Source organism: Triticum aestivum, chromosome 5A (genome assembly GCF_018294505.1).
Source record: "Triticum aestivum cultivar Chinese Spring chromosome 5A, IWGSC CS RefSeq v2.1, whole genome shotgun sequence".
NCBI classification, from domain to species: Eukaryota; Viridiplantae; Streptophyta; class Magnoliopsida; order Poales; family Poaceae; genus Triticum; species Triticum aestivum.
The window spans coordinates 519,616,138-519,627,738 of NC_057806.1; positions in this window are offsets into that span (position 1 = coordinate 519,616,138).

Sequence of the window (11,601 nt, forward strand, 5' to 3'; positions counted from 1 at the left end):
AGGAGCAGCAGGTTCAGCCCCTCAATGAGTATGATATTCAGGCAAATAAACCACTGCAGCATGAGGATGATCAACATGTAGTGGGGCCATAGGAGGAAAACCAGCTTGCTATTATTCCATACCAGCCTCCTCTTCAGCCCCCACTCTTTGTTGGAGCTGCCTGCATAGCGCTTGGACCTGTTTTTCCTCCGGATATGGTTTGGCAAAGATCTTTTATCTATCTTATGCCCACCTTTCTGACACCCTGCATCCCTCAGCAATTGTAGTTTGGTTTAGAGGACATCCAACCTCCCCTCAAGAGATCTTGGTCACAGGCTTTTGAGAGTTTGGGCTTATTCAGTTGCCCAAGATGCAGCACGCAGACACTTTCTTGGCTTTGCCATGTCCTCCCAAATCTATTGCTCGTAAACTATCTTTTGAGGAAGTGGTTTCTGGCAGCCATGATTCTCTCCATGTCCTTGTCAGCATGAGCTTCACTTCTTCTGTCCAACAAAAGAAGAAATAAAGAAAAATTGTAGCTCCACAGCCAGATTTCTCGGATCTCCGGATGACCAGGAGTGCTGCGAAGTTCCAGGATTTCAAACCAACTTCGGCCATACCTATGAAGCCCAAGCCTTTGCGTCAACCGAGAGCCAAGAAGCCAAGAATTGAACATGTCGTTGAAGTACCGCCAGATGCAACACTTGATGTTCCTCCTTCAACGCCAATATCTGTCATGGAAGCACTTGTAGCTTCGCTAGGAATTTCTCAGGAGAAGCTATCTATGGAGCAACTAATGGCTGCTCCCAAGCCCTCTTCAGCGCCATCAATTCCCAATGTTGAGTGATATCTTTTGCTCCATGATAGGGAGGCAGGTCCCTTGTACTTCTGTCACTATGCTTTCGCATGTTTTTCTTCAGACTCCTATTATGTCAGTGGGTGATACTTTTGGTCTGATGCACTATATTATGGTTGCTGGTTATTATCTTTCGCAATGGTATTATGTAGTATTGTGGGTGCTCTTTCATTTTCCTTTGTTTACCAATGAATGCCCACCATAACAAGGATTGGAAGGTCTTGTGTTGGAATGTTAGGGGCTTAAACTATGAGATTCGTCAAAGGGCTATTAGAGCAAAAATTGAAGAGAGTCAGTGCTCTGTCATTTGTTTGCAAGAAACCAAGTGTGACTATTTTGATCAGCGCTCCATTAGGAAATTTTGACCTAAACTTTTTGATAATCTTGCTTACTCCCCTTCTGTGGGAGCCTCTGGTGGGATATTGGTTCTATGGTGTTCATCTTCCCTTATGGGTACACTGGTTGAGGTTAAGAGTTTTGGTATCATAATTAACTTTTCGTCAGTTCATAACAATCAAAAGTGGACTCTGGTTAATGTCTATGGACCTTGTCAAGGCCAGTTAAGAGATAATTTTGTTGATTGGTTATATCACATCGACATACCCCAAGATGAGCTATGGTTATTTCTTGGGGATTTCAATTTCATAAAATCTATTGAAAACAGAAACCAACCCGGAGGAGATATCAATGACATGTTCATATTCAATGAAATAATTGGCCACTTGGGTTTGCTTGAATTACCTTTGAAAGGGCGTCAGTACACCGGGTCAAACATGCAGGAGAGTCCACTGCTTGAACAGCTCGATTGGTTTTTCACCACAGTAAATTGGACCACGGATTTCCCTAACACTATGGTTTATCCTTTGGCAAAAACCAGCTCTAATCATGTGCCTTGCGTAGTTTCTATTGCAACATCTATCCCCAAAGCCAAAGTATTTTGTTTTGAAAACTATTGGGTTGATATGCCAGGGTTCTTTGATTGTGTTCAACAGTCATGGTCTCCTTCCACTAACAAGAAGAATGCAGCTGCAATATTGACAGAAAAATTCAAACGTTTGAGGTATGATCTCAAAAGATGGCACACTGGACTCTCCAGGTCAAAATTGTTAATGCTAGCCTGCAATGTTGTTATCTTGGACTTTGACAATTTGGAAGATCATAGACGTCTAACCAGGCCTGAGTTTAACTTCAAAAAACTAGTTAAACTTCATCTTGAGGACCTTCTTTATTTGCAATACATTTATTGGAAGCAAAGATGTTCTATGAGGTGGATTAAAGTAGGAGAGAAAAATTCTAAATTCTTTCAAGCTATGGAAACAGAAATGTTTAGAATAAATTCAATCTCCAGCCTAATGACTGAGGATGGTTTGATAGTGTCTTGACATAGTGAAATGGCCGGATTACTGTGGGGTTCTTACAGAGACAGAATGGGAATTGCTCAAGGAATTGATATGCAGTTTGATCTGGGAGATCTCATTCAGCATATACCAAGTCTACATGATTTATCTGGGCTTTTTACTGAGGAGGAAATTAATGAAGTACTAAAAGTACTCCCTCTGGACAGAACCCCTGGTCCTGATGGCTTTACTGGAATGTTTGTCAAGAGGTGCTGGCACATTATAAAGGAGGACTTTTACAAGCTCTTCTCTGACTTTTTTCATGGCAAGGTCTCTTTGTACAGTATTAATGGTTCTTTGGTTACTCTAATCCCAAAAGTCCTATCACCAGAGGGGCCAAACAATTTCAGACCCATTTCTCTAACAAACACCTATCTAAAGTTTATAACTAAACTTTTTGCTAACAGGTTGCAAAAGGTTATCCTCACATGTATCCATAAGAACTAGTATGGCTAATGTTAAATGACGGATTAAACACCAGAGATATGCTTCTTAGAAGGCACTAGAGATCTGAGGATGATGGCAATCTGTCGGGGAAAATCGACACATATGGGATCATTGGGATCCCTTCTACGGTTGGCGGGCGCGGGGTTGTGGAAAGAGCGGGTCTGACAAGAAGCACACGGATCGTTTACCCGGGTTCAGGCCGCGAGGATGCATAAAACCCTAGTCCTTCTTTGCTGGATGTATTGAGAATGTTCTTGTGTTCTTGAGCTAGCTACTAGGTGCAACTTTGCCCAAACGATCCGAATCCTCCTCCTGGTCGCCTCGGGCCTCCTTTTATAAGAAAAATGGGCTGCCGCAGTGGCACACATGAGGTGGAAAGGTGTATAGTGGATGAGCCTATACTTTGGCACCGTTGGACAAACGCATTTAATGCGCTGCCGACGCGCTAATCTCACTTTATCGGGGACGGCAAGGATGCACGTCCCAGCTATCGCCGCCACACCTGGCTTCGACACGCGTCTGAGCTGACGAGGTGTCGTGGCGCCATGTTGGCTGGCTGCTGGGCTGGCGCGGTAGTGGAGCCTTCAGGAAGACTTGCATGTCACCACGCAGGTGCTTGCTGGGTCGGTGTAGAGGCTGCTCCTCACCACGCAGGTGCCTGCCCAGCTGGTTGAGCTAGCAGCTGCTTGTGGACGGCGGTGGAGCATTGGCAGACGTGGGCCCAGATGCGGCCCTGCTGGTGTCCAAGGCAAGGGTCTTGCCGGGACCTCGGTAAGGGTCTTGTCGTGGCATCACGGTCGTTCCTCGCAAGGGTCTCGCAGGGGGTCGTCGTCTTCTAGTCCTCATCTGATCTTGCGTGTTCATGAACTTGACAATGATCTGCATGTCTCCACAGAGGTGCCTCCCAAGCCTTGGTTTCAATGTAGTTGTTGGCGGTGTTTGGAACTACTAGGCTCAATGGCGGCTCACTCTGCTGGTGTTGGGCAAGTTGCCCCGGCAATGCTCTTGTCGGAGCCACGGAGGTCGCCTCAGCAAGGATTTTTCCGGGGGAGTCCACCTGGCCCCTTTGTTCTTTAGTGTTTCTGGCCTCGGCATTGCTTTGTTTGTCTTATGCTTCGGTTTCCCTCCGGCTTCCCTCCTCTGCCTTGTTAAGTGAGGCCGCGAGCGCGGCTCTGACTGCCCGTGTACAAGTAAATGTGTCAAAAGGAGAGCCAATACTTTTGTACATCGATAGGATCCCCGGGCCTCGGCCACACATAAGTGCACCGCATTGTTGGGCTAGGCCCAGAATGGTCCGCGGGCAGGTGGTGCGTATTTTATCGCAGTAACTTCTCATCTGCTGCGCTTCCCCATGACCTACGTTGATTGCGCAACGTGGAGGGGCGTGCGTGACGTGGGGGTCATGCATGGGGCGGTTCTCGCATGCGTGCGTCACATTGTGGTAAAGGGGCGGCTCGTGCCTTCCCCATAAAAAGAGGGAGGCGCAGAGGCGCGACTCATTTACTTGGGCGGACTACGGTCGTGGTCTATAAGGCGTCAGTGCCCCATGATCATGGGGTGGGGAGCGGTCTCCTCACTCGTCCCTTCGAATATGCTTGCTTGCCACGTGTCCCCCATGCAGGTGGCAGGCGGTGGAGGCGGGAAACCGAGTTGTCGCTCATTGGGGCAGCGGGTCGGTCCCAATCCCCTGCGCCCCCGATGGCCGGATTGGCCGAGTGGGGCGGCCGAGCCCCAACCCCGCTCCTTTATAAGGAGGGGGAGGGGGACGACATCCCACATTCTTTCACCATCTGTCTCCATTTACATCGACTCCTTTATTCCATCTGTCATGGCGAGAGGACGTGCCGGCCCTTCAATGGTGCCGGCAAGGGTTGCTGCTCAACAGCATGTCCCTCCTTCCCAAGAGCTCGTGGCGGCGGAGCCGGCCACGAGAGGAAGAGGGAGGGGACGAGGCCGAGGTCGCCGTGGTGCTCGGGGGAGAGGGGGACGTGGCGGTGCACCGGCCTCACCTCCGCCAGCGATGCCTCTCCCTATGGAGAGCCATGTCGAGGACCAGAGCCGCGAGTTCTTCATTAGGCCGCGCAGGACACCGCATCGCCGCCTCCGTCTGCCTACCCCATTTTCTCGGGAGATTGAGCTCAGTCCACCCCAGACCCTCAGATTGCACACAATGGTCTGCGGGAATGGCGGGACGCGGGTCGACGTCGACTTCCCCACTCCTCACGTCATGTACCTCCATCGCGGATGGAAGACGTTCGCTCATGTCCACAGCCTGACGGCGGGGCTTGTCCTCTACTTCAAGTAAGTGGAGGGCGGCCTGCTCTCCGTCAAGGTCTTTGGAGATCTTGGAACTCGCCTGAAGTGCTGCGTGGAGATCTCCTCCGACAATGAAGATTCCACTTCAAGCAGGAGTGATGAGGAGGGTAGCGACAGCGACGACGAGAGCGTCGAGCTATGTCATGTCGACGTCGTCTCTGACTGACCGCGTCGCCCCTCCCTACGTCGTGCGGCCCGTCGAGGGCCTTCCTCGTCAAGCTCTCCATCAGTGCGTCCCCTGTCGCCTCCTTGGGCGGCTGGCGTAGGAGTGTTGGAGAAGGTGAAGAAGGCGGGTGGCAGCGGTCAAGTCGGAGTACACGGGCACTAACGCCTTCGTCGCGTATTGCCGGCCTGCTGCCTCATCTTGCAGCTCCCCTCCCAGCACCGGGATGTTCTCTTGGTGCCTTCTGCTCCTCGCACCTTTCCTAGGCGTTCTTTTTGCCCTCCTGCTATCTTGTTCCACCTTTCTGAGGAGAGGGACAAGAAAGGGATTATGGTCATCTTATCTCTTTTTAGTTTGTAAGCCTGCGGGCACTTGTTAGATTTAAAATTTATAATCTCCTTGCTCATGTTTTTCATCCCGTATGAACTGTACCTATATGAGACGTTTTTAATGAAAAAGGGTGCCTGTCGGGTTCTTTGTGCGTGAGCGAGGCTCATGCCAAGGAATGAATCCTTGTTATTTTTAAGATAAACACTAACGCCCGGCAACAGGCCTTGTCGTCTGATATGTCTCCAACGTATCTATAATTTTTTATTATTCCATGCTATATTATATTCTATTTTGGACATTATTGGGCTTTATTATACACTTTTATATTATATTTGGGACTGACCTATTAACCGGAGGCCCAACCCAGAACTGCTGTTTTTTCCCTATTTTAGAGTTTTGTAGAAAAAGAATATCAAACGGAGTCCAAACGGAATGAAACCTTTGGGAACGTGATTTTCGAAACGAACGTGATCCAGAGGACTTGGACCCTACGTCAAGACATCAACCAGGAGGCCACGGGGTAGGGGGTTGCTCCACCGACGTACTCCTTCCTCCTATATATACCTATGTACCCCCAAACTACCAGATACGGAGCGAAAACCCTAATTCCACCGCCATAACTTTTTGTATCCATGAGATCCCATCTTGGGGTCTTTTTCGGAGCTCCGCCGGAGGGGGCATCGACCACGGAGGGCTTCTACATCAACACCATAGCCCCTCCGATGAAGTGTGACTAGTTTACCTCAGACCTTTGGGTCCATAGTTATTAGCTATATGGCTTCTTCTCTCTTTTTGTATCTCAATACAAAGTTCTCCCCCTCTCATGTGGAGATCTATTCGATGTAATCTTCTTTTGCGGTGTGTTTGTTCAGACCGATGAATTGTGGGTTTACGATCAAGTTTATCTATGATCAATATTTGAATCTTCTCTGAATTCTTTTATGTATGATTGGTTATCTTTGCATGTGTCTTCGAATTATGAGTTTGGTTTGGCCTACTAGATTGATCTTTCTTGCAATGGGAGACGTGCTTAGCTTTGGGTTCAATCTTGTGGTGTCCTTTCCAAGTGACAGTAGGGGCAGCAAGGCACATATTGTATTGTTGCCATCGAGGATAACAAGATGGGGTTTATATCATATTGCATGAGTTTATCCCTCTACATCATGTCATCTTGCTTAAAGCGTTACTCTGTTCTTATGAACTTAATACTCTAGATTAATGCTAGATAGCAGTTGATGTGTGGAGTAATAGTAGTAGATGCAGGCAGGAGTCGGTCTACTTGTCTCAGACGTGATGCCTATATACTTGATCATACCTAGATATTCTCATAACTATGCTCAATTCTGTCAATTGCTCAATAGTAATTTGTTTACCCACCGTGAATACTTATGCTCTTGAGAGAAGCCACTAGTGAAACCTATGGCCCCCAGGTCTATTTTCCATCATATTAATCTTCCAACACTTAGTTATTTTTATTGCCTTTTTATTTTACTTTTCATCTTTATCATAAAAAATACCAAAAATATTATCTTATCATATCTATCAGATCTCACTCTCGTAAGTGACCGTGTAGGGATTGACAACCCCTTATCACATTGGTTGCAAGGATTTATTTGCTTGTGTAGGTGCAAGGGACTCGTGCGTGGCCTCCTACTGGATTGATACCTTGGTTCTCAAAAACTGAGGGAAATACTTACGCTACTTTGCTGCATCACCCTTTCCTCTTCAAGGGAAAACCAACATAGTGCTCAAGAGGTAGCACCGTCCTCTTGCTTCAGCCGACCATCCTCATGCTCTTGGCGGAGGCAGGGGCGAAATAGAGTTAGGCCCCTCGTTCATTTCCTCGCCGCCACGGTTATGACCCGGTTCCGACCCAGGGACTTGGGTACAGGGAAAAAGGGGGTGCACGGTGGTCAAGGGGCAAAACGAGGTTTCATACGCCCCAATATTCATACGGAAATGCATAAGAGAGGATGAAAGACTTATCTGAATCTGCAGCCCCCGGCAGCCTTGGCTTGGCGAGGCTAGAGAGCCAGCTCGTTCTCTTTCTTCCAAACAGCTTAGCAGAAACGTCCAAGTACCCTGCGAACCAAAGAGGATGGAAAGGAACAGAGGAACGCACACTTGACCTCTATGCTAGGGGTTAGTCGCTACTAGGAACTATCAACCCTAACCGAGGGAGAGACTTAACTTAGCATGCATGCTAAAACTTAGGGCGCCAACGCTTCACTTATTAATGCTAAGGTCTGCGCCTGGCTTTGTATAGAGGGTTGCATGCCTTGCCGGCAAGGCTTGTAAAAAAGGTGGTTTGCTAGGGGCCCCGGCAACCGCGCCTTATGGGTAAAACTTGTGAAGATGTTTAATGTTCCAGGAGTTACTCACTTGAACAGCATCTTTGGTTTCCAGGCGGACTGCGCCAGGCCTGGTGACTCGTATTACCCGATAAGGGCCCTCCCCACTTCGACGTCAACTTGTTGGAATTCTTGGCCGATTGAACACGCTGAAGAACAAGATCACCTTCCTCAAAGATTTGGGCATGAACCCTGCGGCTATGATAGCGGTGGAAGGCTTGCTGGTAGTGTGCTGCTCTCACAGCCGCCCGAAGATGATCTTCCTCAAGGAGCGTTGCGTCCTCTTGCCGCAATTGCTCTTTCTCAAGCTAGTCATAAGCGAGCACTCAAGGTGACCCGTATGTGAGTTCCATGGGGAGAACTGCTTCTGCTCCGTATACCAGGGCAAAGGGTGTCTGGCCGGTGGCTCGATTTGAACTCGTTCTGATCGACCAAAGAACCGCCGACAACTCATCAATCCAGCGATTTCCGCTCTTGTGAAGCTTGCCAAAAGTCTTTGTTCTCAGGCTTCGTAGTACTTCAGCATTTTCCCTCTCCACTTGGCCGTTGCTCCATGGGTGTGCCACGGAAGCGAAACAGACCTTGCTGCCGAGGTCTTGGATGTACTGCATGAAGGTGTGGCTTGTGAACTGTGTGCGGTTGTCGGTGATAACCCTATTGGGAACACCAAAACGGTAGACTAGCCCCTTGAAGAACTTTACGGCTAACTGTGTTGTCACCTTTCTCACTGCCTCCACCTCCGACCACTTTGTGAACTTGTCGATTGCAACGTACAAGTACTCAAAGCCCCCGACAGCGCGGGGGAAAGGGCCCAGTATGTCGAGCCCCCAGACCGAGAATGGCCAAGAGAGAGGAATTGTTTAAAGGGCTTGAGCTGGTTGATGAAGCTTCTTCTAATGGAACTTACACGCTTCACACTAGGTTACTAGTGCCGTTGCATCCTAGAGGGCAGTGAGCCAGAAGAAACCTTGCCGGTAAGGGCCCTCGACCCTATGTGGGAGCCACATATGCCTCTGTGTATCTCTGCCAACAGCTCCAGTCCTTCCTCCTGGGGAATGCACATCAATTTCACATCGTTCGGCCTTTTCCTGTATAGGACGTCATCGACGAACTGATACATAGCAGACCGACGGGCTACTTTCTCCGCTTCTTCCAGCTCCTCAGGGAGCTCCCCTGTTTGGAGGAATGAGACGGTATGTTGTGCCCATGCCGGAGTCTGATGCTCGACGGCAAGGAACAAAGGCATTTCCTCTGCCATGGGAGCGGCCATCTCTACGGCTAGGGCTTGACGCCTAGCCGGAGTCGGCTGCCCCTTGGCAGGCTCAGTATCCATGGCAACATCCTTGACGGCGGCCCCAGGGGGCTTGGCGAGAAATTACTTGCTGGGGCCTGATTTCCTCCGCTTGTTCTGCTTTGTTGATGGTTCAATGAATGGTTGAGTTAACTGAAGCACAAAAGTACCTGGTTCCACAGGTAATTTGAAGGCAGCGCACTTTGACAGGTAGTCGGCTATGTCGTTCTCCGCCCGAGGAACATGCTCCGCTTGTATACCATCAAAGTGCTCCTCCAGCTTCCTCACCTCATCTACATAGGCCTCCATCAACAGGCTCTGATAATCTTTATTGACTTGCCTGACGACAAGCTATGAATCACCCCTAACGATGAGCTTCTTAACCCCGAGGTCTGCCGCGATCCTGAGACCGGCAAGCAACCCCTCGTATTCAGCAGTGTTGTTTGCGGACATCTCCCTGGGGAAGTGCATCTGGATTACATACTTGAGGTGCTCTCCGGTGGGTGCGACAAGCAGCACACCAGCACCGGCTCCTTGCAGCGAGAAAGCCCCGTCAAAGTACATGATCCAGTTGCGACTTGTTGCCTTGCCGGGAAGAGTGGTCTCCTGGATCTTTTCGTCGGGCGTTGAGGTCCATTCTGCAATGAACTCCACCAAGACTCTGCTCTAGAATGTCGAAGTACTTTCAAACTTCAAACCAAAGCTTGATAACTCCAAGGCCCACTCCTACCTCTCGGACGATGCTATGGAAATGTTATCACAAGCGTCATCAGGACAGATTGACACCCGAGGAGAGTGCACCATGGCCGCAGCACCTCCGGCCCCCACCACTGGCGTGCGGTGGTGTGACGTAGCGCCGGCTTGCGGGCCCCGCTGGCCGTGGCTTGTCTTTGTTGGTGACGCCGACGAGGCTCCGGATGGTGGCTCTCCACTCGTCGAGCTTTTCTACGGCAGGAGGGAAGTCGAGGAGCAGTTGTGCGCGCGCTAAAGCTTCTACTGGTGTGCGTGGCAGCGAAAGCTGCCTGGATCGTGGCGCGCTCCGACTTCTAACCACGTTAGAAGGAGCTCTATCACAGCCCAGCTTCTGTGTGCCATTTTCGCCAGCACTTCGGCGGGCATGTTGGCTTCCCCCGACCCGTGAGTGATGCACGGGACTCCTCCCGCGGCGTAGCCCGGGGTCCCCAGCATGGTGGCGCTGCTCGTCGCGTGCATCCTGAGAAGAGCGTGTCGTGGGCGCCGGCATAGGCGACTTGGTGGTCACCTCCGTCCGTAGGTGGCACGGCGCTACCCTTGGAGGGCCCCGCGCCGCATGCAAGGGGCCCGGCTCCATCTTCGGATTTGGCGGCGTGCGGCTCCTCGTCTCGCGCGCGAACAATGTTGCTTGGCAGGCTCTGGCTGCCAGAGCGATGTTGGTGCTCGCGGGCCGCGCCTCGGGTTCTGTCTGCGACCGGCCCGCTACTCGCCCGCACCGGTACGGGCCGTCCGGCTCCCGACAAATCGATCGCTGTGACCGCCTTCTTCTTGGGAACCATGACAATGAAGAACTGGTTGGCTGACTATTAGACCAGATTTTCACAACTGTGCACCCCCTACCTGGCCCGCCAAAGATGTCGGGGTAAATCGACACCTATGGGATCACTGGGATCCCTTTTATGAATGGCGGGCACGGGGTTGTGGAACGAGTGGGTCTGGCAGGAAGCACACGGATCGTTTATCCAAGTTAGGTCCACGAGGATGCGTAAAACCCTAGTCATGCTTTCGTGGATGTATTGACACTGTTCTTGTGTTCTTGAGCTATCTATGGGGTGCAACTTTGCCCAAAAGATCTGAATCCTCCTCCTGGTTGCCTCGGGCCTCCTATTATAAGAAAAAGGGGCTGCCACAGTGGCACACAGGAGGTGAAAAGGTGTATAGTGGATGAGCCTATCCTTTGGCACCGTTGGACAAACACATTTAATGCGCTGTCGATGTGCCCCTCTAACTTTATCGGGGACGACAAGGAAGCACATCCTAGCTGTCGCCGACACGCCTGGTTTCAACACGCGTCTGACCTGACGAGGCGTCATGGCGCCAAGTTGGCTGGCTGCTGGGCTGGCGCGGTGGTGGAGCCTTCCGGAAGACTTGCATGCCACCACACAGGTGCTTGCTGGGTCGGTGTAGAGGCCGCTCGTCGCCACCCAGGTGCCTGCCCAGCTGGTTGAGCTAGCACCTACGTGGGGACGACGGTGGAGCTTTGGCAGACGCGGGCCTGACTGCGGCCCTGCTGGTGTCCTCGACAATGGTCTTGCCGTGCCCCGGCAAGGGTCTTGCCGTGGTGTTGCGGTCATCCCTGTCAAGGGTCTCGATGGGGGTCGTCATCTTCTGGTCCTCATTTGATGTTGCATGTTCATGATCGTGACAAAGATCTGCATGTCTCCACGGAGGTGCCTCTAGAGCCTTGGTTTCAATGTAGTTGTTGGCGGAGTTTGGAA